Source organism: Rhinichthys klamathensis, unplaced genomic scaffold (assembly GCF_029890125.1).
Source record: "Rhinichthys klamathensis goyatoka isolate OS25496 unplaced genomic scaffold, OSU_Roscu_1.1 h1tg000119l_1, whole genome shotgun sequence".
Lineage (NCBI taxonomy): Eukaryota > Metazoa > Chordata > Actinopteri > Cypriniformes > Leuciscidae > Rhinichthys > Rhinichthys klamathensis.
Window position 1 is genome coordinate 795808 of NW_026606656.1, and position 26881 is coordinate 822688.

General features: G+C 36.7%; 1 pseudogene; it reads left to right on the top strand.

The window, feature by feature from the left end:
- Positions 1 to 26881, top strand: part of LOC130088393 (uncharacterized) — a 539769-nt pseudogene that overhangs the window by 442302 nt on the left and 70586 nt on the right.

Consider the following 26881-nt stretch of genomic DNA (forward strand, 5'->3'; position numbering starts at 1 on the left):
TTGGAACAACATGAGGGTGAGCAATTACTGACAGAATTTTCATTTTTGGGTGAACTAATTGTTTAAGTGATCTGATTAGGACAAGTTCTTTGAAGATCTGATGTGTCACGTAACTTGTTAAACTAGCATTTCCAGACTCTTGCTTCTTAAACAGATGTGGTCAATAAAAATCAACATGTGGAAAAATATCATGTACTGTTGGTACGAGAAGAGACGGCGCCAATATGTAAAGGTTAATAAAGAATACAATGGACTTGATATGAACTTTCTGATATAAACGGTCCAACTACTTACAATCTGCAAGAGAGTTGAGGCAATGGCCAATGACAGCAGCTGGAGTAAAAGTCATAGAATTTTGTACGAGTGCACTTGCATAATATCATATGAATTTGCTGACTTGGTCAATTGTATGAACTATTACTACATCAACATGACGCTTTATTGTGGGTTCTTACTGATGGGGTAGTGTAGTATGTAAAACAAAGTTTAAGAAACATCAAATGCTGTGCAAAATGTAACTGCAGTAATATTCAATCAAGGGTTAAGACCAACACAGACATACCATTGGAAACATTTGCCTTTGCCGCTTTTTTCCATCTCCATAAACACACAAGATGGCCGAATTCATCCCTCTCCACGAAGACAGGTTTAACAAGCCCTTGACAGCACTTCCTTTTCAGCTGAAACAAAGAGAAATATATACATGTTGAGACAGTGTGTTAAAAACTATCCGTGACCAAATTATTTGAGAGGAAGGACTTTAAGGAAAGTTAATAAAACATAAAATAAGGATACATTCATTAAAGCAAATCAGCTATAACTAAATGTGTTCAACATTACCTAATTTGAAGGACCTGTTCAGCCTCCCTGGCAGCTTCTTCAAGATCAGCACTGGGAGCTTTGAGTTCAAGTTCCCTGTTAATAGCAGCTTTCTGACAGAATTGATCAAATTTTGATTTTTAAAAATATTCCATGATGAAGAAGAGAAAGAAAGAGAGCAAAAAAAATGTGTAAATTAATTACAGTTAAAAAAAACTGAGAGAGAGAGAGAGAGAGAGAGAGAGAGAGAGAGAGAGAGAGAGAGAGAGAGAGAGAGAGAGAGAGAGAGAGAGAGAGACAGACAGAAAGTGAGTTTTTGCGAGAGATGGCCTCTTAAAAGAGCTGTTGGATTACAGGTTGTTGTGGGAGATGGAGATGGAGGAGTATGTGATCTGAAGTAACTGCAAGACAGAAAAAGAATATTGATTTACAATTACATTACAAAAAGGTATTAAAGGCATGGCCAGTGTTGTGATTATTGTGGTAAAACCATGGCAAGTGTTGTGTAACTGTTTCAACTATAAACACCACAGTAAAACTATGGTTACTGTGGTAAAACCATGGCAAGTGTTGTGTTACTGTTTCAACTACAAACACCACAGTAAAACTATGGTTACTGTAGTAAAACCATGGCAAGTGATTTGTTACTGTTTCAACTACAAATACCACAGTAAAACGACAGTTACTCTGGTAAAACCATGGTAAGTGCTGTGGTTACTCATGTGCTCTAACTACAAATAGTAGACAGTAAAAACAGTTATTGTGGTAAAAGCATGCAAGTTACTGTGCTTTAACTACAAATACCACAGTAAATTTAACGTTACAGTTACTGTGTTAAATCCAAGGTATGTGTTGTGGTACTTTGCTTTAACTACAAATACCACAGTAAAACCACAGTCTTAAAAGCATGGCGTTGTCTTATTTAACTAAAAATACCACAGTAAAACTAATTACTATGGTAAAAATGTATGGGCACTGTGCTTTAACTAGCAGGATCGAGCTAATATACTGTGGTAAAATCACATTCATTTAGTGGCAATCGCAACCCATTTGTAAAGAAAAAACATCAAACTACACTTATACTTACACATGAATTGCCGACAGTCACAACGATACATTAAATAGATCTTTAAATAAAATAAAACAGATATTGATTACGGCGGTCAGGGACATTCTTTTTCTTGCCGCATTTTGTTTTTATTGGTAACGACAGTCAAAGGTCATTTGATGACGACACACCCGATAAACGAGACTGTCATATATAAGACTGCTAGAGGGCGCTTCATTTTAAAACGCCACTATAGGTCGTAATACGCTGCATGTACAAACGACATATGGGGTCGTTTTTCGGAGGAGGACAGTCTCGGTAAGGAGTATGTGGACATGATATAGATGGGTAAAAGCAATGAAATCAACAGAGGAGGGGCAGGAACAGAAATTAAATCTCTTACAGAGAAGTAATCCTTAGATTAGAAGTCTATCAGAAATAAGGTCAGATAATGGGTCAACCAAACAGAAGTATTGAAGATTAAAATTAAGTTACATACAAACACAAGGAAGTTTAATAATAAGGACGTTTTAATAATAAGGAAGTTATGATGCTAATGGTTTAAATGGTTGATATAAAAACTTTTAGATTGTTCAATATACAGAAAAAGAAATGGACATATAAGGAATATGTAAGAGTGCAAAAAGTTGTTCTCTAGAGTTATTTTTCTAATTGTCTAATGAGTTTATTGAATGACTTTTATGATGTAAATGTAATATTGCTCTGAAGCTTTCTTAGTTAGAGTGATAACATAAGACATAATTAGTTTATTCATGATGGTTTATTTAGAAATTAGTAAAGAAGAAAAGGTATTCAGTTAAGGTAGTCTTGAACTGAAGAGCTACAATGAGAATGAGAAGCTACAATACGTGAGATTAAAAAAGTCAAAGGGTATTTATTGTTTAAATTTGGAAATAAAATTGACAGAATGTGAAATGTAAAACTTTATAACAACTATTAAAGCATATTGCGGTTAAGTAAATAGAAGATTCACTAAAGTGTTCTGTTCGTTCATCAACTAAAAATGACTGACTAAAAAGATTGATTCTTCGAATTTAAGAATTGATATTCCTTCATAAAAATAAGAAGCGATTAAAAATAGGAAAGAGGTATTTTTACCCAGACATATTGTGATCCGATATTAATATGGATCATGCGAAACAAAAATGCAGAATGAATCAATTATACTACTATAATCAGCAGAGATTGATTGTAAAACTTTGTCTACATTAGGAGAAAAACAATTATGAGAAAAAAAAGTAGAATGACTTATGTTAGGAGATTAGTGTGCACTTTTACTTAATAATACTGCGCAGGGAAAATTTAACCATACGATTAAGTGTGAGAAAAAAATAAAACTTAAGAGCAGAAGTTAAGGAAACCGTGATTTAAACTTTGGAGAATTATGAGCATGTTTTGCTAAATCAGGAATGTTTTTGGATTTGCAATATTGAGAGTGGGTTATTATTCTGTTGTGTACTTTGCATATTAATATCACAAGTTGGAAAACCACGGTTAAACGAATGGAAATGCAGGAAAAAAGATAATTTGTGAGGGCAACCAAATTGATATTTACAACCCCTGGAGGTCGATTTAAGTTCCTCAAATGAGGACGACGAAGATGATTGATGAGCCAGAGGAGACCTTCTACAATGCACAAAGTGTCTGGGTCGAAGAAAAAATCTACACCGCAAGAAAACTTTTAATTGTATAATGGATTTTTATGTTTGACATATTTTACGTAACTGTGACAATGACAGGCAATGCTGAACCAACTTTATACAAACACTTATAACGTCTTATTCTTGGTTTAATTTTGAGTAGGGAGAATTCCGAGTCTTTTACTCTTTTCATTGAAAGAAAAAACAACTGAAAGAAAATGGAGAGAGATGTTTGGCTTGAATGCTCCTCCGGAGTGTGAGGGCATAATTCAGTCATTGTAAAGGATGGGTGACGTGATTTAGTCACTAGGTAGCATAACTGAGGGGGCTGGATTTTGAAACTACACTCTGGAAAAGGATAGTGAATGTGGGGCTTAGATAAGCCCCAGAGGAGGGAATGTTGAAGATTTTATTATTTAGAAAACAAGTAATTTAGCCTTATAAGAATACACAATTATTTATTGTATGAGTCCTCTAAACGGACTCTGTCTAGGTGACTTTGAAAGCTGCAAGACCTTCTGTAAAAAGACCCTGAATGTCAATTCTATTCTGAGAAGTCACATGGTACAAGACCTTCACCCAAAACTATCTATAAGTGTATGACCATCTTTGGAAAAGGATGTATGGATATATGTGAGAAGCTGGGCACTGATCAGGAGTGATCGCCTGCAGGAGGAAGGGATCTCCTGCTGGAGGGAGTGATCCCCTGCAGGAGATGCTCGGCTTTGTTTGTTAATAAAGTCTAATATTTCTGGCATCAAAGATCTCTGCGAAGTTATTTTACAGAACAATTGAAACCACTTCATATGACATAAACATGTTTTAATTAATGCTGCAACACACAGAAAGACCACATTAGCAGAGGGACAAAATAAACACTTGTTTTCACTGTAGTGGGACAAAAGTAACAAGTGTTACTTTCGTCCCGACAAGAACTCCTGACATTTAAACCCGATTTACTTTTATACTGAAAAACTGACAATGCTAACTTAAGGATGTGTCACAGCACTAAATAACCTGTAGATTGATCATTACTGTGTGACACATGAAACGAAAAACACAACTTGTAATTAGAAAAAAGTACCAAGGGTTGCGTACTGAACGTGCTGTCCTAGCTTGAAATGCTAATTTAGTCAGGGCTCTGAGAAAATCGCTCTGTTACTTTCATCCCGCGTTACTTTCGCCCCGGTTCTCCCCTAGTACAGAGGGTACAGACAAACAACCTCTTCTGGGCGGGTTTTAAATGTATAAGTCCAGTTGGCAAAGTTTAGTTGGAGGCTATTAGGCAAAAGCATCACCTAAACAATTGAAACAAACAACATTGACATAAATAAAAGGAAAGCAACTTATATCATGCATGGAGCACGCTTAACTAACCTAAAGGGATACTCCACCCAAAAATGCAAATTCTGTCATCATTTACTCACCCTCAAGTTGTTGCAAACCTGTATGAGTTTCTTTCTTCTGCTGAACACAAAGGAAGATATTTTGAAGAACGATTGGAACCAAACAGTTGTTTGGCACCGTTGACTTCCATAGTATTTTTTTTTTTTCTACTATGGAAGTCAACGGTGCCAAACAACTGTTTGGTTCCAATCGTTCTTCAAAATATCTTCCTTTGTGTTCAGCAGAAGAAATAAACTCATACAGGTTTGCAACAACTTGAGGGTGAGTAAATGATGACAGAATTTGCATTTTTGGGTGGAGTATCCCTCTAAAGGCAGAGATAGTTTACAGAATGTATTTGTTAATGTTAAATGTTACTTTGGTTACACAACATGCATTTGCCTTCTCTTTAAATGTTTTTGGTGCTTCGACAGAAACTCCTACCTGAGGACTATGAACACCATATTTGTTTATTTGAGCCTCTTGAGGGCAAGAACTGCAACATTTCTATAAAAGTAAAGCTTCAAACTGAGGAGGAGGTTCGCAGATGGCTTCAAGCCTTTCAAAAGTCATCACAAACGACATGGCGGGTGAACAAAAGCTACCCTGTGGAACAACAAAGGCAGAACATGTACAGAGTAAGTGATTCCATAGCAGGCGCATTCATTTATTGTTGCAAGGGTTGAGCCACAACCTTAATTGAATGTGTTTAAAGGTGCACCTAAGATGCCAACACAACACACGACATTCTTCCTCTAAAAAAAATACATCATGTCCTGCTCTGATGTATGTTGTTCTCAAGAGGCAAAGCTTTTCGCAGAACAGAAAGTCCAGGTTAGATCTAAAAATAGATTTGCTACCCCAAAAAACAGGCTTGCTGTTTTGTAAATAAAATCACTCTCTGTCTCAGTTTTCTAATTAATTTAATAAAATATGTAATAATAATTTGATTGTCCTTAGATCTGCTGATGTACACATAGAAGAAGGATTATGTCTCTACATCAACCTGAAACATCAACATAATCACCTGCTTATGTGTGCTGAGGCTATGAGTTACCGAGATGTAGCACCAGAGACAATCAACAAACTACAGACTCTTTTTCAAAGTGGCCACTCTCCCTCCTCTGCTTTAAACACACTGAAATACGACCTTCAGGAGGAGATGGGCGACTCTTACGTCTTTGCAGCTGCTGATCGCTCAATTTGTCCAGATCTAAGTTTCTGTTTTAGGTAAGTAAAAGTAAAACATACAATTGGAACATTTTAAGAATGTGATCACTATTATCAAGTGAAAAATTATGTGATAATGTTGATAATGTACTTGATATAATGTACTAAATCCTGTGTATAATTTTCATTTCAGGCTGTATTACAACATTTTCAAGAGGTCGTACGGGGAGTTATCCGGGGACGCCATGCTCACCAGCCTACAGGCATCACTTGATGCATACAACAAAAAGGAGGGGGCAGAGTGCGGGAAGATGTTTGCAGATTCCAAGAACATCATCATTGCCTTATGCAGTCCCCTCATGAGACGAGTCCATTCAATGATCCCTGAGAGTGCAGAGATGGTCTTTGTGGACTCTTCTGGAAATTGCGACAGAACAAATAGCAGAGTGTTCCTACTTTTGACCCACTCAGCTGTTGGAGGACTGCCTTTGGGTGTAATGATAACATCATCTGAGTCTCAGAGTGTCATCACTGCAGGACTGCAGCTCCTGAAAAGCATTCTCCCGGAGGACGCATTTTTCCGCAGAAGAGAGCTTGGCCCACAAGTGGTGATGACTGATGACTGCCAGGCATTACGACAGTCCCTCAGCGAGACTTATCCACATACACACCCCATCCTCTGTGTTTTTCACATTTTGCAGGCGATGTGGAGGTGGTTGTGGGATGCCCACAATGCAGTACCAAAGTCTGACCGTCAAACCCTGCTGCAGCTCTTCAAGGCTATGGTGTATGCAAGAAATCCAGGAGAACTTGAGGCCTCATACCATCAGGCATTAGAGGACTCCACGGCAAAGCTTCACCCACGATATTGCAAATATCTGACATCTATTTTCAGCAGACGTGAGGCCTGAAAACGTCTTTGCGACTCTTACGTCTTTGCAGCTGCTGATCGCTCAATTTGTCCAGATCTAAGTTTCTGTTTTAGGTAAGTAAAAGTAAAACATACAATTGGAACATTTTAAGAATGTGATCACTATTATCAAGTGAAAAATTATGTGATAATGTTGATAATGTACTTGATATAATGTACTAAATCCTGTGTATAATTTTCATTTCAGGCTGTATTACAACATTTTCAAGAGGTCGTACGGGGAGTTATCCGGGGACGCCATGCTCACCAGCCTACAGGCATCACTTGATGCATACAACAAAAAGGAGGGGGCAGAGTGCGGGAAGATGTTTGCAGATTCCAAGAACATCATCATTGCCTTATGCAGTCCCCTCATGAGACGAGTCCATTCAATGATCCCTGAGAGTGCAGAGATGGTCTTTGTGGACTCTTCTGGAAATTGCGACAGAACAAATAGCAGAGTGTTCCTACTTTTGACCCACTCAGCTGTTGGAGGACTGCCTTTGGGTGTAATGATAACATCATCTGAGTCTCAGAGTGTCATCACTGCAGGACTGCAGCTCCTGAAAAGCATTCTCCCGGAGGACGCATTTTTCCGCAGAAGAGAGCTTGGCCCACAAGTGGTGATGACTGATGACTGCCAGGCATTACGACAGTCCCTCAGCGAGACTTATCCACATACACACCCCATCCTCTGTGTTTTTCACATTTTGCAGGCGATGTGGAGGTGGTTGTGGGATGCCCACAATGCAGTACCAAAGTCTGACCGTCAAACCCTGCTGCAGCTCTTCAAGGCTATGGTGTATGCAAGAAATCCAGGAGAACTTGAGGCCTCATACCATCAGGCATTAGAGGACTCCACGGCAAAGCTTCACCCACGATATTGCAAATATCTGACATCTATTTTCAGCAGACGTGAGGCCTGGGCAATTTGTCTCCGCTCCCACCTCCCCACACGAGGGAACGACACCAACAATTATGTGGAGAGTGCAATGAGGGTGCTGAAGGACCAGGTCCTCTATAGGCTGAAGGCCTACAACATAACCCAGCTGATGGATTTCATTAGCACCAGGCTAGAGGCCTACTATTGCCGGAGGCTCATCGACGCAGCAAATAATAGAATAAAGTTGAAGTCGAAAGGGGACACAAGAAGAACCATCAATGTATGAAATTGTTACATGGTCTATTTGCCGTTTTAATTCTCATATGCTGTATGCTATGATAATAATTTATGTCTCCTTTGATGTGACACTGTAGGGGGATGAGGTGAACTTCATGGTTGACACCCAACAGCTGCAGGACAAAGACCGGAAACTCACACCAGCTGCCTGGATAAAATTTTATGAAATTGCCACAGGTATAGTATCCTGGTCCATAACTTTGCTGTCACTTTTTCTATGGACAGCACATGGTGATCTCGAAGACAGGGCTATGGGTCAGTTTACATCAGGTTTGCCTTTCATCGAATGATTTATGTGTTTAGATACAGTATAGCAAGTAATTACCTCTTTCTCTGCTCTACAAAGGAAAGAACAATATACCAGGCCACTGGTACATGAGAATGACTGAAGATCTAAATGCAGACCAGTCTGTCACAGGTAAATAACTTGGAATGAATATAATGTTCATTAGACAATCAGCCATAGTTTCATTAAACAAATATCATTTCTCTTTACATTTTTATTTAGATCCCCTTTGTGCAGCTGCAGCGGAGAGCCCAGAAAGCCCAGAAAGCCCAGCCAGAGGAGTGGACGAGGCTGGTGATAGTGATGACTGCTCAGCTGGTGAGGGCTCATCCGAGCAATCCAACAGGCAGAGGTGGGCAGAAAAACAGGACAGCAGAGAAATAATAAAAAACTATTGCGAAATGACGGCGTTTCCATTAACCGATGTTATGCGACTAAAACGTGATTTTTTTTTCACAATAAGTCATTCTAAAAATCATGGCAACGGACGTTGGTAGGTTTATAGCCTATATCACAGCCACCGCACTAGACATTATTATTATTATTAATGGAAGGAGACGTGGTGTTATCCAAGCATTAATGGCAGGAAAAGACCCTAGAATCCAGTAGCCTATTCCTGTAATTATTGTTTTTTAATGAATTTAATAAAGAACTAGGCCTATGTCTCGTATTCTGTTCAAACGGTCAGTGTACTTTTGTGTCCATTCGTTTTTCCATTTTTAACCCGTAATTTAGCAAAACGAATAAAAAATTAACGGTTGTTGTATTTTTTAAACGCAAAGTTGAACACCAAAATTTTCTCCCTGCCATGCAAATCATTTTTTTGCGATAAATGGTATTTTTTGCGTAACTGACATGTTTCCATTGTGCATATTTTCAATTTCAATTTGGGCAATTTGAAGGGTAATGGAAACGCGGCTAGTGACCTTCAGGTCATATGTATTGTTGGGTGTGCTGTAACTCATCTCCCTCACTACATTATCACATAGATTTATGCTGTTCAGGTCAGGTGAGTTTACAGGATACGGATAGTGCTGGTGAGAGAGAAAGAGACGGGGGATGTGGCACATTCTGTTACATGTAGACAAAATGAAAGACCATGAGGTGATGTTTGCATTCCCTGTTTGGGGGCAAAAAAGGTGTGTGTGTGTGTGTGTGTGTGTGTGTGTGTGTGTGTGTGTGTGTGTGTGTTGCGCTGACAGAAATGATGTGTGTTTGAGGGGCGGTGGTGACTGACACAAACACAAAGACACACACCTAAAGTTACTACCTTAAGAAGTTACCACACACACATACACCACCACAAAAATGTTGTTACTATTAACCATTAACCAATACTTGTTGATGTATGTTGTTGTGCCCATTGTCAGCAGGCTGGAAATTCGGGTCAGGGGGATGATGGAGGGCCTCATTGGAAAATTACAGGCTGAGCCTGACTTGTACAGTGCCCCCATGGAGAAGATGCTGACCTCGTATGACAGACTGACAACAGACAGCCAGCTAATCTCTGCACTGGCCACATTTGGCCGGCAAAGTGCCTCTGCCGGATCAGGTGCTAGGAGGATGGTGAGAAGGGGCATGCAAACGAGCACGAAAATTGGAGTGCAGCCGACAGCAGTGGCTCGTCGGAAAACGCCACTTGGAGGCAGGCGTGCCCTCATTACTGGGCGAACAACAAAAAGCTCAAGAAGAGAGCACAGCTATGGAAGGGCAAGAGTGGCAATTCACTTCCCAAAAGGCAGGCACCACAGTCTATCCCAGTGTTTCACTGACTGTGTTGCACTTGGCAAAAAACACAGTAAATAGACAATGTCGGAAGTTCTTTTTTTATTGTTCTTGTTTAAATTCTAAATCTATAGAAAATGTCATTTGTTTACAAATGACATATTGGTGCATAGTGTACTGATTGAAGTAGGCCTAATTGAATGGGATGCAGTTCTAATGTTGTGCTAATTGCATGGGATGCAGCTATATTTGTGAATAAATGTTTTAAAGTTTGTTGTCTCCCATTTCATCCGCCCCAATGACAGTCTTCCAGCCTGAGTATTCTGTATTCCGTATTCTGCTTATTTACCGAATGATGACTCAATCAAATGAAAAACATTTGAACTCAACTATTTCTCCAACTTAACAATGAAATAGCTTCAGATAGACTAAATAAATATATCAGGCTACATGGACCACAAAATAATCACGCTGATCATTTTGAACTTTCTATTTGCATTGGCTAATGAAGGCCAAAAGCCAAAGTCCTAGTAGCAGTATTAACATTGAGTGACATGGCATCTTTCAGTATGCGTATTGGCATAAGGCACTGACATTATCGTGACACACTGACACGACACCTGACTGACATCAAGTTGTGGAATATGTCATCCGTCTGTTGTGACACCTCCAGTAGTGACTGACAGATTAATCTAGCACATATACTGACATAATTGTGACACAAAGTCATAAATAAATACCCTAATTTTGTGATATTTTAAATATCTATTAAACGCTTAAAGTCAGTAATATTTTTTCACACGTGTTATTTGTGTCACGTCTGTAGCTGGTATGTGCCACTGAATGTTTTGTAATATACCCGTGGCAGTTTTGTAATACCAGTAGGCTATTGTTTATACAGCCTCAGATGAGAATTTTGCGGCCAGTGTTACACTCACTTATACTGACACCTACTGGCGAGAGACCGAGAGTCCGTGCAGCATCACGCAAAAATAAAGGTTTACTATGACAGTTCCCTTTGCTACTGTTAATACGTTATTCGTAGTGACCCATGATAGATTAATTTCGTGTCTTTCCTAGAATGGGCAGTTTGTGACTTTGCGAGATAAACAACATAAAGTAGCACTGGTATAACAAAACATTCAGTATCCACATACCAATCAAATACAGACGTGATACAAATAACACGTTTGAAAACATATTACCCACTATTAATCAAATGAATCAGGTTTGGTCAATAACAACACGATTCATTTATTTAATCGGATTAAATTAATAACATTAATCGTGTAGGTCAATCACAATCCCTATCGGAAAGAGATTCTGTGGTGAGCTGGTGACACGCAGCGCTCTGATATCTCATTGGAGTATTCTTCAAAACGGCGAGCCAATCAGGGATGAGTTCCCTAATGAATATTAATGAGTCTTCCCCTACCACCCTGCAAAAAAAAAAAATTCGCTGACGGGACGTGTCGGACGGACGTCTTTTCAACGGTCATTACACGTCCAAATGTTTGCTGGGTAATGGCAGGGAAAGACCCTAATATACTGCGAACGGCACATATAGCCTAAGGAGTTTCTGAGTGTTTCTCCCTCATGATTGTGGCATTTCTGTGAGGTTTAGAATCCAGTAGCCTATTCCTGTAATTGACCGTTCGCAGGCCCCTCCCCCAAAACGGCTATTGTCCAATCACACATCATAGCAACCGCTACTATGTGAGCAGGTCCGTCAAACATTGACTCCAAGCAAGATGGTGAAGCGGTGCGCCCACGGCGTTTGTAAATCGGACACTAGATATCCCGAGAGATTGTCTGGAGGAGTTGTGTTCTTTTCGTTTCAAAAGCCGAAAACACAACGTGCTTCCCTACAATGGATAAAACAGTGTGGACGGCCCCACTCCCAGTTAAATGTGTCGAACATGGTTAACTCGCGTGCAGCGTGCTTGAGACTGAGACAATGAGATTAGTCAAAGACACATGGAGAAAGCAGATCAAGAGGATCCACAAAGGAAGTACGTTTTCTAAAGTGTTGTTGTTAACATGATATTTTCGGGGGGAAATGAGCAGCAGCACCTGTAGACTACAGTTTAGACTAACGTTAGATGAGTGCACGTTCGCAACGGGGAACGCATGAAGCTTAACTTACTTGACAACATCAGTTCATATCAATATCGTAACGAATAGAAATAATGTATGGTTATCTGCATCTTTCCGTCTATTATGTATAGTTACTTTTTAAACACGAAAATCGCATTTAGCATGACACGCAAGCGGTTGCCGTGGTAATGAACAACCTGCTTGTTAAAGCGAATGAATAATCCTGTATCTGAGGCAAAATTACTAAATATGCAGCGCGAGTTATATATTTCTAACTCCAAACAATTAGCCACTGAAACAGCTTATAGAATCTTCTTCAAGGCTGTGCTGGTTGCATTTGAGGTAGCTGCTAACGTTACAGGTCATGGGGTTTCTCAGATTTCGCTTGAGACCGGTTTGAGAGCATTATTAGCCTCGATAGTAGTCGTGTCCCCTTCATTGCGTATTTTTATATTTTGAATATATCCCTCCACTGCATACTGTAACCCCTTTTGCCTCGATCTGGAGGATATCGCGGAGGTATTGCTCCAAAAAAGGTCACTGACGCACCTCTTCCCGTCATGGCAATCTGTGGCGCTGGTCGTGTTTGACCATTTGTTTGATGAGCGTAGCAACAATAACTAGGGGGCGTGGCTTTTGCGAACGGTCAATTATTGTTTCTTTTTTATGAATTTAATAAATATATGTCTCGTATTCTGTCCAAATGGTCAGTGTCAGGGTCACATTTTGTGTCCATTCGTTTTTCCTTTTTTAACCCGTAATTTTGCAAAACGAAAAATGAACCGTTGTTGTATTTTTAAAACGCAAAGTTGAAAACCAAAATGTAAATTTGAACTGTAGCCTACGCACCTATATGCTGCGCAAAAAAATAAATAGCCCTATTGACGGATTTTCAGATTTTTGTTTATGACTTTTTGCCCCTTTATTAAACATTTAAAATATTCACAAATTAATATGGAAAAAAAGTACATTTCAAGCTTTAGCCTATAGGCTATATTTTGTTTCAGTTATCGCGCTCCAGTTCATCATGAAACCGTGCCTGATTGTTTTATTTTATTTTACAAAGCACAACGTTTTCTTGTTATTTTGAGTTTACGTAAATAAAAGTAGTTGAGAATAATGTAAGTAGTTGAGAATAACGCCCATTATTTTCTGTGTGGCCAGAAATGATAGAGTATTTTAAGTTGTTTCCACCGTTGATAGGAAATGCAAGTGTTCGCGCCCGCGCCTCCCTGCCATCAGTGCGCGCTCCTCACTCCGCACAAACACTTTGATATGCGTCAAAATCTTGTTTATTTGTGATAATCTTAGCCCTGTATTATTATTGTCTAACCTGTATTATGAATGACATTTGACGAATTGCTTTCTAAATATGTAGCCTAATAAAATGTTAATTATTATTAGGCCTATTATTATTTGCATACACGGACCCCAAACACCGCGTCTTGTGCGGGCACAGGAGCTCTGTAGGGGGGCCCGGCCCTCTAAGGCCCGCCCATAGTGCCGGGTCTGGCTTGCCAGGCTATTTCTCTTGCGCACGCGATAGTCTTTATTTATTTTTTTTATTTTTTTTATTTTTTTGCAGAGTCCCCTCAGGGGCTCCGTAGGTACTGTGATATTTACTAAGCCACTGAATTATTTTTTTAGAGTGACACAATACGTAATGTATGGAACTATGAGGGAACAATATGATTTTTCGTTCAAAATTTTTATTCTATTTAATTAGGCCTATTAGTAATACTAGCACACATCTGAACTGAGGGCAGAAGCAGGAAGAGTTTGATTTATGTTATTAGCCTACTGAAAACTGCTTTCTAATTTCAGGGTCATCATGTTTTGGATATAGGTTAATGCAACATATTAAGTGCTGCAAATATTTCTGACCTACAGCTCAGCGTAGTACGGACAATATAGAGGCGAGATAAGTTTTCACTGCATCCATTTATTCTGTTCAAAAGGTAGAATAACAAATGTTAGGTTTAAGTTCTTTTGATCACATGCTTCGTGTGGGTTTTTTGGTCGGGAACTCAAATGCACCAGTCACTGTGTCGATTACTTCGACTACTGGGGGAAAGGAACCAAAGTCACCGTTTCCTCAGGTAAGATATTGCCGATATTTTCTGTTATTTTATTTCTACTTATTTTGGAAGATCAGGTAGTCTTTCTTTCGCAAAACTAACATGCAGACGTATTTACACATTTTACCTTGGTTAACAGTGGAAAGATGCGTCGGAGATAAATAATGCGCGTAAAACTCTCCGATTAAAGAAAGTGCGTTATCAAACTAAATCGTTTTGACGTCGGCCTAGACAAATTATTGCATATTAAAATGTATTATTGTGGTTATGGTAAGGCTGTTATCGTGAACCTTCCCGCTGTGACGGTGCCTTTGACTACTGGGGAAAGGGAACAGCGGTGACTGTGACATCAGGTAAGAAGTTTTGATTTAAATAGCCTACGAACCAAATTAAATATAATCAAACCAAAAAATATGAATCGTTATGTAGGCTATATAAAACATTTTTCTAGAGGCGATAAAATTAACTTATTAACAACACTTTTTAGTCAGAGAAAAAAATATCATGGATAATTAAAATCAAGTTTTAAGGTTGGCTAATATGGAAAAGATCGTTTGTGTTTTTGTGCACTGAACAAATTAAAATGATCACTGTGATGCTGCCTTTGACTACTGGGGGAAAGGCACATCTGTCACAGTGACATCTGGTAAGATGTTACATTTCAGTTAATCCTCTCAATAACGTTGACAAGTTTTAAATAGCCTATTAGGCTAAAAGTACATTTCCCTTTCTAGTCCGTTTTGGCTAAGGTTAAATATAAGTCTAAATAGCCCAATATGTGGGTTATATAATAATAAATGAAAGTTACTTGTTAAGAGGTTAAATACATATGATATAGCTGCTATTTTTGTACAATATCCCCGGGTAAAGTGTCAGTGTGACTATGCTTTTGACTACTGGGGAAAAGGAACCTTGATCACTGTCTCGTCAGGTAAGAAAAATACCCACCTAACAAATCAAAATCTGATCTAAGTACGATAAATGTGTGCGCAGTTTTGTCGAAAAAAAATGTTTCTTTATATTAAAGCAACATTTCAATGTCGAGCTTTTCTTGTTATGCGATTAGAACAATTAAAGTCAGGACATTAGTCTAAAGTAATTTGCTACAAACGCAAAGATTCAGATTATGAATAATTAAATTCTAAATCATTTTTTTGCGCATTTAAATAAAACAAGGGATTGGTCGTTCAACAAACTCTGAGCGTTGTATTTTTATACTGCACTGTAACATTAAAACGATATTGTGTAACTGGGCTTTCGACTACTGGGGAAGCGGCACCAAAGTCACCGTAACAAACAGTAAGATTTTATGATTAATTGCAAGGACATTTGTATCGTAAAAAAAAAAAAAAAATCACGTGTGTTTTATTATTTTTTAAATTTTTTTATTATAGCCTATCTTTAAAAGAGTTAGAGTTTCTATTGGAAACTGTCTTAATTTAGCTGTTGTCCATTTCACTAAAAGACTACATACTTTTATAAAAAATGTTCATCTGTTTAAAACGAACAAAAATACAACAGTATTCTTAAACGACTCATTTCGTTGTACATTATTCTCACATGTGTTGCCTTAAACTGCTCAAATATTAGACGCTGAAAACAGCCAGAGCATAAATATAAGACTAAAAAGTCTAACTAAACTGTAACGTCTCTGGGTTGTTTTAAATGTATGCACTGATATCCACTAATATAATGTGTTATATTCTAAATTGTTGATTGCATCCCGATATTATTAAATAATAATAATAATAATAATAAACTGGCGTAGCTTACTGATTTACAAAGGTATCTGTCAATGCATGAAGATGACAATTGGAGATTTAAAAGAATGTTTTTTGTGGAGCAACCGCTATTCAAGAAATTATTTCAAGCACAATGAAGAGAAAAGAAAAAAAAAGTTCTAGGGGTGTTTGTTTTTTGGGGCTATTTATTTTTTAATGATACATTTTTCCTTTTTTTTCCATATGATTTCATAGTTCAAAGTTACAAACTGCTGTATTTTGCTTTTATTTAAAATTCTCAAAAGGTTGGAATTTTCATTCAATTAATTTTTTAATTTACACTCCATAAGTTACAATAACTGTTTCGTTTGAATCAAAATGAAAAGTCATTTTGCACTCATTATTCTGTAGCCTAATAAATTATTATTCGTTTAGATAATCCTTTAGTATTTATTAGCCTATATGTCTGATAACAAATATGACTATAAATATTCTATATGACATATAGCATCTACATTGTTCAAAATAAAGGTTCTTAAATGACATTGATGAATAAACTTTAACATCCATGGAACCTTTCCATTGCACAAAAGATTTTTTAGATTATTAAAATGTTCTTCACACTAAGAAAATAAATGTTTCTTTTAAGAACTGTTCACTAAGGTTCTTTGATGAACCCAAAATAGTTATTCAAGGGTATTGCCAGGGCCGGCGCTCCGCACACGCACATCACGCACTGCGCGTAGGGCACCAAGTGCTTGGGGGGGCACCAAAAAATCTGGGTCGTGAAAAATCATCACAATAGGCTACTAGTATAAATAACAAATAAAATATGTCTAAAGCATGTTAATATACAAAAGCAATACAAAAGTAATATAGGCCTAGACCAAATTAGTCGAGAAAAAGGTGAATCTCCTGTGCCAGTCTCCCTCTGGTGCCCCCCCTTCCCCACCTCCCAGTGGTCTGTTCGATTATGCCTCAATCAATGTAAAATTTGGCAGACACCGACCTCAGACATGGCCTCGAAAAGGCACCAAGAGTCGGGAGCGGAAAAAAGGAAAAAGAAGAGACAGCGGGATGATACTCGCGCGTCGCTTGCAGGTAGACAATATTTTAAATAAAAATGTTAGTTTTGTAGCGCGGGCGCCCTTGCGTCGTGAATGCATGTCCAGGGGGGCGTCGCTAGTAGTGCAAATGATCCGGGGCTTTTTTAGCCCTGCATGTTGAATCTTTTATTTTAACGGGGTCCGGGGGTTTCTCGAATTTTGAAACTTGGGCTGTTTAAGATGCAGTTAGTTTGTTTGAGAAGAAGAGGAAGACCGCTTAGATACGTTTTTTCGTTGTTGTACTATGCGGATAACTTTCAAGAGGTTCATAGGCCAAGGCCCAAGGGCGACATCTGTTGGTGAAACTGCAATTAGAAAAAAAAAAACCCCACAATCTCAGTGTTTGTATATTTTCATATTCACAGAGTTGTCAAATTATTAAATTATTAGGGCTGGGAAAAGATGAATTGCATCCAAAATAAAAGTTTGTGTCTACATGATATATGTGTGTGTACTGTGTATAATTATTTTGTATATATAAATACACACACATATGCATGTATATATTTAAGAAATATTTGCATGTATATATATAATTATATATAATTTATATTATATATAAATTTAAATATTTTATATATAAATAACAAATATTTCTTAAATACATAGATGCAAATGTGTATTTATATATATACAAAATAATTATACACAGTACACACATATATCATTCATGTTCCAAATCTGTGTTTTTAGTAATTGTGGTGGTTTTTGGTATTTATAATTTTAACTTTTATATTATTTATTTCTTTTCATATTTGGTGCCATTGTTAATGTAAAACGATTTATTTGCAGCAGTTATTTTGGAAGTAAAGAGAACCTAACTAAGAAATTCTGAATGCTTGTTATTCCTTGGGTGGGTGGGTGGTTGGGAGTGGGGGGGCACCACCAAGCATTTGTGCTTAGGGCACCCAAATGGCTAGCGCCGGCCCTGGGTATTGCTGTAAAAACTCCCTTTTGGAACCTTAAAATGTTTCCGCTAATTCATGAGATTTTATGTTTTACCTGACCGATTCAAATTAGACCAGTTTGCTTGTTAAAGTAACTTACTTTAAAAAGTTGTCTTAAAGAAGAAGAAGAAGAAAAGATGACTTGCTTGCAAGATAGCCTATAGTCTAAGCAGTTTATCAACATGGCAGAACTCTGATGCAAACCGAAGATAGCGGTGTAATCTCAATTTTTTTATTTTTTTTATTCATTCATTCATTCATTCATTGGTTCGTTTGTTCATTTGGCATGGCCTAATAGTGTTGCACATGTACAGTATGTTACGTTATATGATGTAGTTTATATATTTTCTGAGAAAGATGTAATGTCTCTACAGCTCAAACATCTGCGCCGAAGTCCATCTTCGCCCTGTCTCAGTGTTCTGCTGATTCTACTGGGCACATCACTGTCGGCTGCTTGGCCAGAGGTTTCTCCCCTGCGGACTCACTCACTTTCAAATGGAAGGCTCCTGGTGATAAAGATCTGGATACTTTCGTGCAGTATCCAGCGTTCGGGAGTGACGGAGACTATACCAAAATCAGCCATCTCCGTGTGAAAAAAAGCGACTGGAATCCTCAAAACCCTTACATATGTGAAGCTTCAAATTCAAAAGGCACTTTAACAACTAAAGTAGTTCCACCAGGTAAGTCACATCTCTAAAATGTCTAACATTTTACATTTATCTACTTCACGCGTTTCTCTATTGGGTCTTGTATATTGCTGTTGGGATGATGTTTCTTTTTGGAGGGTCATGTTTGAATAGACATTTTATTACACTCTTTTAGTTTTGTCAGATCATTGATTAAATTATTTAATGCCAATGAACCTGCTGTTATATTTTTGTGCATGTTAAGCAGTTGTCCTTTTTCAAAGTCTGACAGTGAATGTTTACACTAGCTGAGAACAACAAGGCTATAGGTCTAAAAAAATGTAAGAACAGAAAAGCACATAATATGCATAGGCTTTTAGAAATACTTTTTCTCTGACCTCATGCAAGGGAATACAATGGCATATGATATTTCTTATTTTATATATATAAATTACACATGTACATATGTAAATTACACACACACACACACATATATATATACAGTATATATATATATATATATATATATATATATATGTATAAATATAGGCTACAACATTTGACATTGACGTTCAAACTCAACTAAAAGCATCTATGTGCTTTGCTTAATAAAGCATGTTGCACTATTTGAAAATCTGTCAGTTTCAAATGGATGGACAAGGGAAATGCCTTGACTGATTTCATCCAGTACCCTACAGTAACAACTGGAGACAAGATGTTAAAAGTCAGCCACATAACTATTTATAAAGCGAAATTGAATCAAAATAAAATTGTGTACTGCAGTACACCCATCGAAAACTGTCACTGAAACATTCATAACAGGTAACAGACATTAACAAGATGAATATTTAACTAAACTGTTGTGGTAAAATTAAAGAAATTTTAAGATTGCAAAATGTCAGATGTCCTCAGTTTCATTGTAAACCTTGTTTTATTTGTAGTGAATCCACAAACACCAACCCTGAGCTTGGTTGCTGTTACAACTCCAAAAAGTACATCTGTCATGTGTCTTATTGAGGATTTCTACCCCAAGAACCTCACTGGACAATGGAAAGTAAATAATAACATCAGGAACCTAAAACTGGAAACCAAACGAAATGGAGGTACAGGTCTTTACACAGCATACAGTTTTTATGAAGTCAGCAGTGAGACTTGGAATGCAAATACTTCCTATTCCTGTGAGGTCACACATCAGGGAAAAACGATTATTGAGAAGAAGAACTTTAAAGGTAAATCATTTAATGTTGGTTTGCTAGTTCACACTCTCACTTCTATTTCAAATTTACACAAGGATACACTCCTTCAAACTAATTCCAATTCACAGATATACACATAAATCCAAATTTACACATGAATTCATATACTTTCTTTCTCCCTCGTAGCTAAATTCACACTGACGCTGAAGCCACCCATTGAGAGAGAACTATTTGTCAATGATAAAGTTGTCTTGGAAGCTGTTGTTTCTGGAGATGTACAAAATACAGTGCAAGAAGCTTCAGTGTCATGCACAGTGAAGAATACACCTGTAACTAGTGATAATATCAGACCAGGAAATGTCTTTACTGACACTTCAAACTTGCAGACAAGAATCCACAATGTCGCCATTGATAAAAATACATGGTTTGATGGAGAAATGGTCACCTGCACCATCCGTGACACAAATAATAACAGAGACATCAAGCAGGACATCCATTTTGATAAAGGAGGTAAGTCAATGTTACTTCCAAATAATTGACTTTGAGGGTGTATGTGCATTTATAGATGCAATTATACTTTTATTAAATACTTTTTTATGAAAATTAAATACAACAATTTTTCTGGCAAAAACTGCAAGCCCATTTGAAATGGTTTCGCTGTCAAAAAGCTTAGACTGTCTTGAAACACTATTGTTATTCATTATTGTTTTATTCTTCTGTTTGTTTAATGAACCTTTATCACTTCCTTTAATTCAGATGGACAGAAACCCAATGTTACCATTTACAGACCTGATACTATCAACAGTGTCAGCGACAGTGTCTCTCTGGTGTGTGAGGTCACAAGCCATAAACTGGGTGATGTCTATATCATGTGGAAAGTGGGCGAAGAGCATTACAGAGAGCCCAGAACCAGTGTTCCTATTCATCAAAAGAGCTCCACGTCTGTTCTCAGCATCCTAACAGTGTCAAAACAAAAGTATGATGATCCTCTAACCACCATCACCTGTGCGGTCAAACACGCCAACATGGACGATAAAGGATCTCAATTACAAGTGTCAACCAGAAAAAGTAAACAGCCAGAATGTCCAGTTTGTGATTATTAATGATAACTTGTATCTGTTTGTTTGTACATTTTCCAGTGCTTATGCTCCCTGTTGCTCACTTGTCAGATTATCTGTCTTTGATGTTTTTGTTCATCGGTCATTGTTCTGCTTGTATCACTTTACTGCATGGGTCAAACTTCCAAGCCAAATTTCACTCAAAACTATGCTTCATTTGTTATTGCATGAAAATAAATATGAACAGAAACTATAGGCATCATAATATCATAGTGTGAAAAAAACAATAGTTTTCAAGAGCAAAAATTTACTCTGATCTGTGTGAGTGTAATGTTTTTGTTAAAATTGCGCATTTATGTTTTGTCCTGTGCTTACTGTACCGCTGTAGCCTTTCCATGTCCTCTGATGTAACAGTTTCATGTTCTATGTTTCAAATCAAAAATATTTCATTTTGGTATGACATTAATTTGTTGTTTTACAATTGTAAGCAATAAATCTTTGTGTTTGCAACTTTGCATGATTTAGTCCAGCTCTCATTTGGTTCTTATAATCAGAAACTTTGTATGCATTACATTCTGGTCCTGTTTCATCAGTATTTTAAAGAAATTCGAATATGTTTGTGACTCTGCACATAGTAAAGCCCCTTATGGTGACCACCAAAGTCACCAGTAACTATTGACATTTATAATCAATAAGGCATGTTTTGTTTTAAGGATGTAGCAATATGTTATGTGTACTTGTATTAGTATGTCAGTATTAGTTAATGTCTGAGATGATTGAGCATATTTTTATAAATTGCATGGTAAAATGCAGAAACAATGGGTAAGAGACAGGACAATGTTATACGTTTGTCACTTCTGTGTACATTTAGCAGTGTGTGCAAATGAATATGTGAGTACATGCTGGCAGTACATGTGGCCGCCATGTGCTTAATTATACAGTAACTAGAAGCCTAGTAAGATTCATTGGACTTTAAATTCGGGATGAGTGATTTATGTCTGCATATATGTACTGGACAATGTGCTTATCCTGTTCATATGCCCCATTAGCATGTGTTTTCTTTTCCAGGGGAGCCACCTGAGCCGGAGAAGGGCTTTGCTCTGAATTGTAATAAAGATGTTCTGGAGGAGGATGAGTTCAGAAGTCTCTGGTCCACTGCCACTTCCTTCATCTTCCTATTCCTCTTTTCTCTGACATACAGCGCTGTACTTAGTCTTTTCAAGGTAACCTAACATAACTAAATTGACTGCAGAGCATTTTTAAGAAGATGATACATAAGATACTGTTACAGTTTTACACATAATGGCTTCACTTTGGATTGCATTGTGTAACTAAAATGGGTTTTTATTTTTGATCTTATTGACTTTTTCCAGATGAAGCACTGATGATTTTTAAAAAGAACTTCTGAAGACTCCAAGGTTTCTTATTCTGATGTTGAATCTACATAATTTGCCTCTATTCACATTTTTTAAAGACTGATTTGACAAATATGTAATCAGTCTTCACACTCATCAATAAAGTCTTATTGTGTCTATGCTTTCAGGTTATCTAGATTATTTTCCTTCAAATATTTTATGTGGCAAGAGACATTATCTTGCCGTTTCAGATGTTACAGGGATAGGTCCTTCAGAACATAAAATGTGTGAGTATTAATTATACATACACTGAAAAAAAAATGGTGAAATTGCTAAATTTATTTAATTATGTTATTGCAATAAAGGGCAAGTCACACACTGATATGTTAAAGTAGAAAGACTGAAATAGTATTTTCTTGAAAATCGTACTCCAGTAAAAAATCATTTAAGTTAATCAAGTTTAAATCATAAATCAATTTAATCATTTAATTTAATTGATTAATTTGTCAAAAAATATTTTTTATGACTTTAGAGGGCAAATATATAGGCTATATGTGGGTCATTGACAAATATGGCTTCAAAAAAACTTTTCAAAAACTGATGCAATGCAAATGTTTGAGTCATGAACAATGTGTTTAAACAAGTTTCAGTTTTTAACTAACATTTCAAAGTGTTTAAATAAATACATTTTTATGTCAGGTGGTATAACCAAATATAGTTGCACCACCTGACATGGAAAGTGTACCAACCTACCCATACTTGAAATCAGCAGTTTTTACCAGTATTTAAGAGAGATCTACAAATCTTTTCACTCTGCCACAAGGATCAGTTTAGGATCTCTGGATGATGCATTATCATGTTTACTGTTATTACCTCATCAGTTCACAATCAAAGAGCCATGTTTGCAGTTGTGCCACCCTGACATTTGAGAATAAACTAATTGCTGGACAAAAGTTTTTCAATTATCTCAACAGTTTTACAATAAAATTACTGATATTTATAAAATGTGTTTATATGAAAGGTTTCAAACCTGAAATGATTCCATACATTTAGTTTTTAATTTTTTATTATTAAGACACCATTTTTCTTCTGTTCATGTCACAGGTAGTTTTGGGTTTTGGTTCATGATGTTTCCTGTCTTGTCCTGTGATTCCCTGGCCCTCATGTGAACCTGCCATGTGTTCTGCGTTGTCATGTTTTCATTGGTTAGTTGTCTATCATGTTCACAGGTGTGTCTTTAGTCATTAGTCCATGTGTGCATTTAAGCCCTCATGTTTGCCAAGTGTCTTTGAAAAGTATTGTTTCGTGTAACCACTGGTGGTAAGCGCCATGTATATGTTCATGTTTTTGTTTTGAGTTTCATGCCATGCCTTGCCTTGCCTTTGTTTTATGTTTGATCTTGTTTTTGGATATTAATAAAACTGCACTTGGGTTCTGGAACTTGCCTTCAGTGGACTCCTTATTACAGTTCATTTGTTCAATGTATTCAAACTAAATTGGTTTTATAGAATAAAGTGATATATGCCATGCATTTATCAAATTATTTCAAACTTGGATACAAAAATATGCACGTCATGTCATTTACCCCTCTACATTTCAGAAGAACTGATTATCAGAGTAAATATAACTAAACCAAACCAAACTGATTAATAAAGTAAAGCTTTCTAACATCATTGGAACATCCAAAAGATGTGTTTTAAAAATGTATTTCTGTTCTTTCAGTTGTTCTGAAATTAAGACTGATTCAAACTGCACACAATGACATATTCCTAGAAAAGCTTTAGTTCAGGGTACTATTGCAATGGAGATGTTTCTCTCAGTTTCGGTTGTTGTATGTATTTGAATATTTTGTCTCTGGGGATTGAGAATCACCAAAGCAGACGTAGCAGCTGCAAACTTCTGAGCGCTCAAGGAAACGTTTTATAGCCAAACTATAAATAAACTTATCTACACGCAATATCGAACAATTAAGCTTGATGAGCTAAACAATTCAAAACAATTGGCAATACTGTAAAATGTAAATGTTTTTAATTGTAACAACATCCTCTTTATGTGTAGTCTACATTACAACTAATACTTAAGATTTACTTGAATTATATTTTGTGGTCCATCCAATAGTATGCCGCTTGAAACATTTGCTGAGAATTTGGAATGTTGCAATAAAAAATTAGAATAATTAATCTTTCTTTGCTTTTATGCAAACTTTGGGTGTTTACTTTGACTAAGTTCTCTCAAAGGAATTTCAGAATGTCAGAATTAGGTCTATTCGAGAGCGTCAATGTATTCAGGGTCTGTCTTTCTTCCTCTTTTCCCCCTCACACCTGCTGAAGTGAAACGTTCATGTTTATGACTAACAGTTCTTGGAAATGTTATTTCAAACCAAAGCCTGCAACAATCAAATATTAAATATATATTTTATCAATCTTATACCATGGTTTATTTTACTTATATTGCTTCTTTTTTTTTCTTTTTTTTTTACAATTGCAAATAAGTGTTTAGTACTTTTTCTAAATTCTTAACACAGCAACAGACCTGTATCACACAAATAGTCAAATAGTAAATTGTCTGTCCAAAACCACATTTTGTTCATTAAATACCAACTCTGTCAAAACACGGCAAACCTGATTCAGTATCTAATAAGTCTGTTAAAACACCCTTTTCTATCCACCTGGGACATACTGTATAGTTAATGATAGCACTAAATATCAAATTACTAACAGTTGATAGCATTACAAAAACTGCATTACTTGTCATGTTTCAGTTCTCTCTGCATACAGGCAATATAAAATCCATTGTTTTTTATAATTCACTTTCCTTATACTTTCAACCATTCTTGGTTGTGTTGAATGTGTGCATTTTGTTGGCAATATAAGTGAATGAGTCATTACTTTATAGAATGTAGGAAAAAATAGCAAGTAACATAATTGCTCAGGGCCGCCACTGGTCAAATGGGTCCCCTGCGCAGAACTTCAGTTGCCACCTTGGTTGAAATTGCTTTGCGGGCGTGTCGATGGTGCCCCCTTGGTAGTTGGTGCCCTTTCACAGACAGTAACAGAAGATCCGACATACGTGGCTTCCGCATGTGTAAGAAAAAAAACATAAATACGCAGAATATCACAAATTCTTACTCCTCTCCCTTGTCCTGAACTACTCCTCTCCTCCCTCAACTATTCCTCTCCCTTGTCCAAATATTACTGTTTTTTACAATCGCTATAGGACACCTTTTTCGATACACATTTTCAAAACCCTTAACACAGCTCTCATAACCAGCTTGACACAGCAGTTAATATCACATTCAAAATGCACTAAAGCTGACAAAACAATTCATTCGGGTCTCAAATCATTCTTCCAGAACATTAACAAAGGTTGACAACGAACAAACACACTTTGACCCTCATAAAACAATGACATAAGAAAATACTAACAATGGGTAGCATTACACTATGTTTTCTTTTGTAAAGTCTCTTTACGAAGCAAGAATGACACTCTCTCTGATGTTTATAATTTACTTACAAATTGGCCTAGAGTTTTGGTGATGTGAACTTATGTAGTCATTGAATACCTTTTGTGCCAAAGCATTGATAAATGATCCCCAGAGTTTAACTCACATAGACTGATGTTGTGCTCATGTGAAAGGTTTTGAAAAAGTGACCCAAGTATAGAGAAATGTTTTCTAAGGATTGTAAAAATAACTAAATAAATGCTAATTGTATTAGACCCCTCCCCTTTTGGGCATCAAAATTTCATAATTTATTATCAAAAATTTTCTAATCTTGACAAAACACATATTGTCAGAAAGGTCTGAGTCTCAAGGTTCCATATTTAGTGACAGAAGTGAAATTTTGATAGAAATTTATTAATTTGTTATGGCAGAATGCAAACAATTAAATTCAATGGAATGCAATGGCACCCGGTGGGTATTTTTGGTATTACGCCTAAACAAAATCAAATGGGAACTTCAATGTTTGTTATATCAACTTCAAATTTGGAACACAACTTGGTTAGATATATGGCTTTGACTTTCTGTCATTTTTAGGCTGAAACCTATTAATTTATATATATTTTTAATAAAAGAAAAATATATATTTTATTATATTTTCATAACAATAAACTTAAACTTCAATAACTTTTAAATAATTTAATTCTATTAATTTATTCCACGTCAGCAATAATCTGCCAAGAGTCTTCTTTTAAAAGAGACCAACCGTAAGTCTTTAGTACACAGGCTTAATGAATTACAACCGTTTAAGTTTGGGTAGTGCATGACAGCTAAAGGGTTAAAATGCGTATCAGCTGTTTCAACATTTTTAAAAACATTTTTTGAATACTTTTGAGCTGCTGTTGTTGTAGAGGTAAAGGCTTTATACTATATTTAAGGTTTGGAACATTATGTCTTCATTTCTGGCATGCTGTATTCCATGGTCCATGATTTTGGTATTGGGTAAGCTTGTGTCAGAAGAAAATGTAAGCATTTTAGAAACACGTTATCTCCCTTTTGTGTGAACATATAAA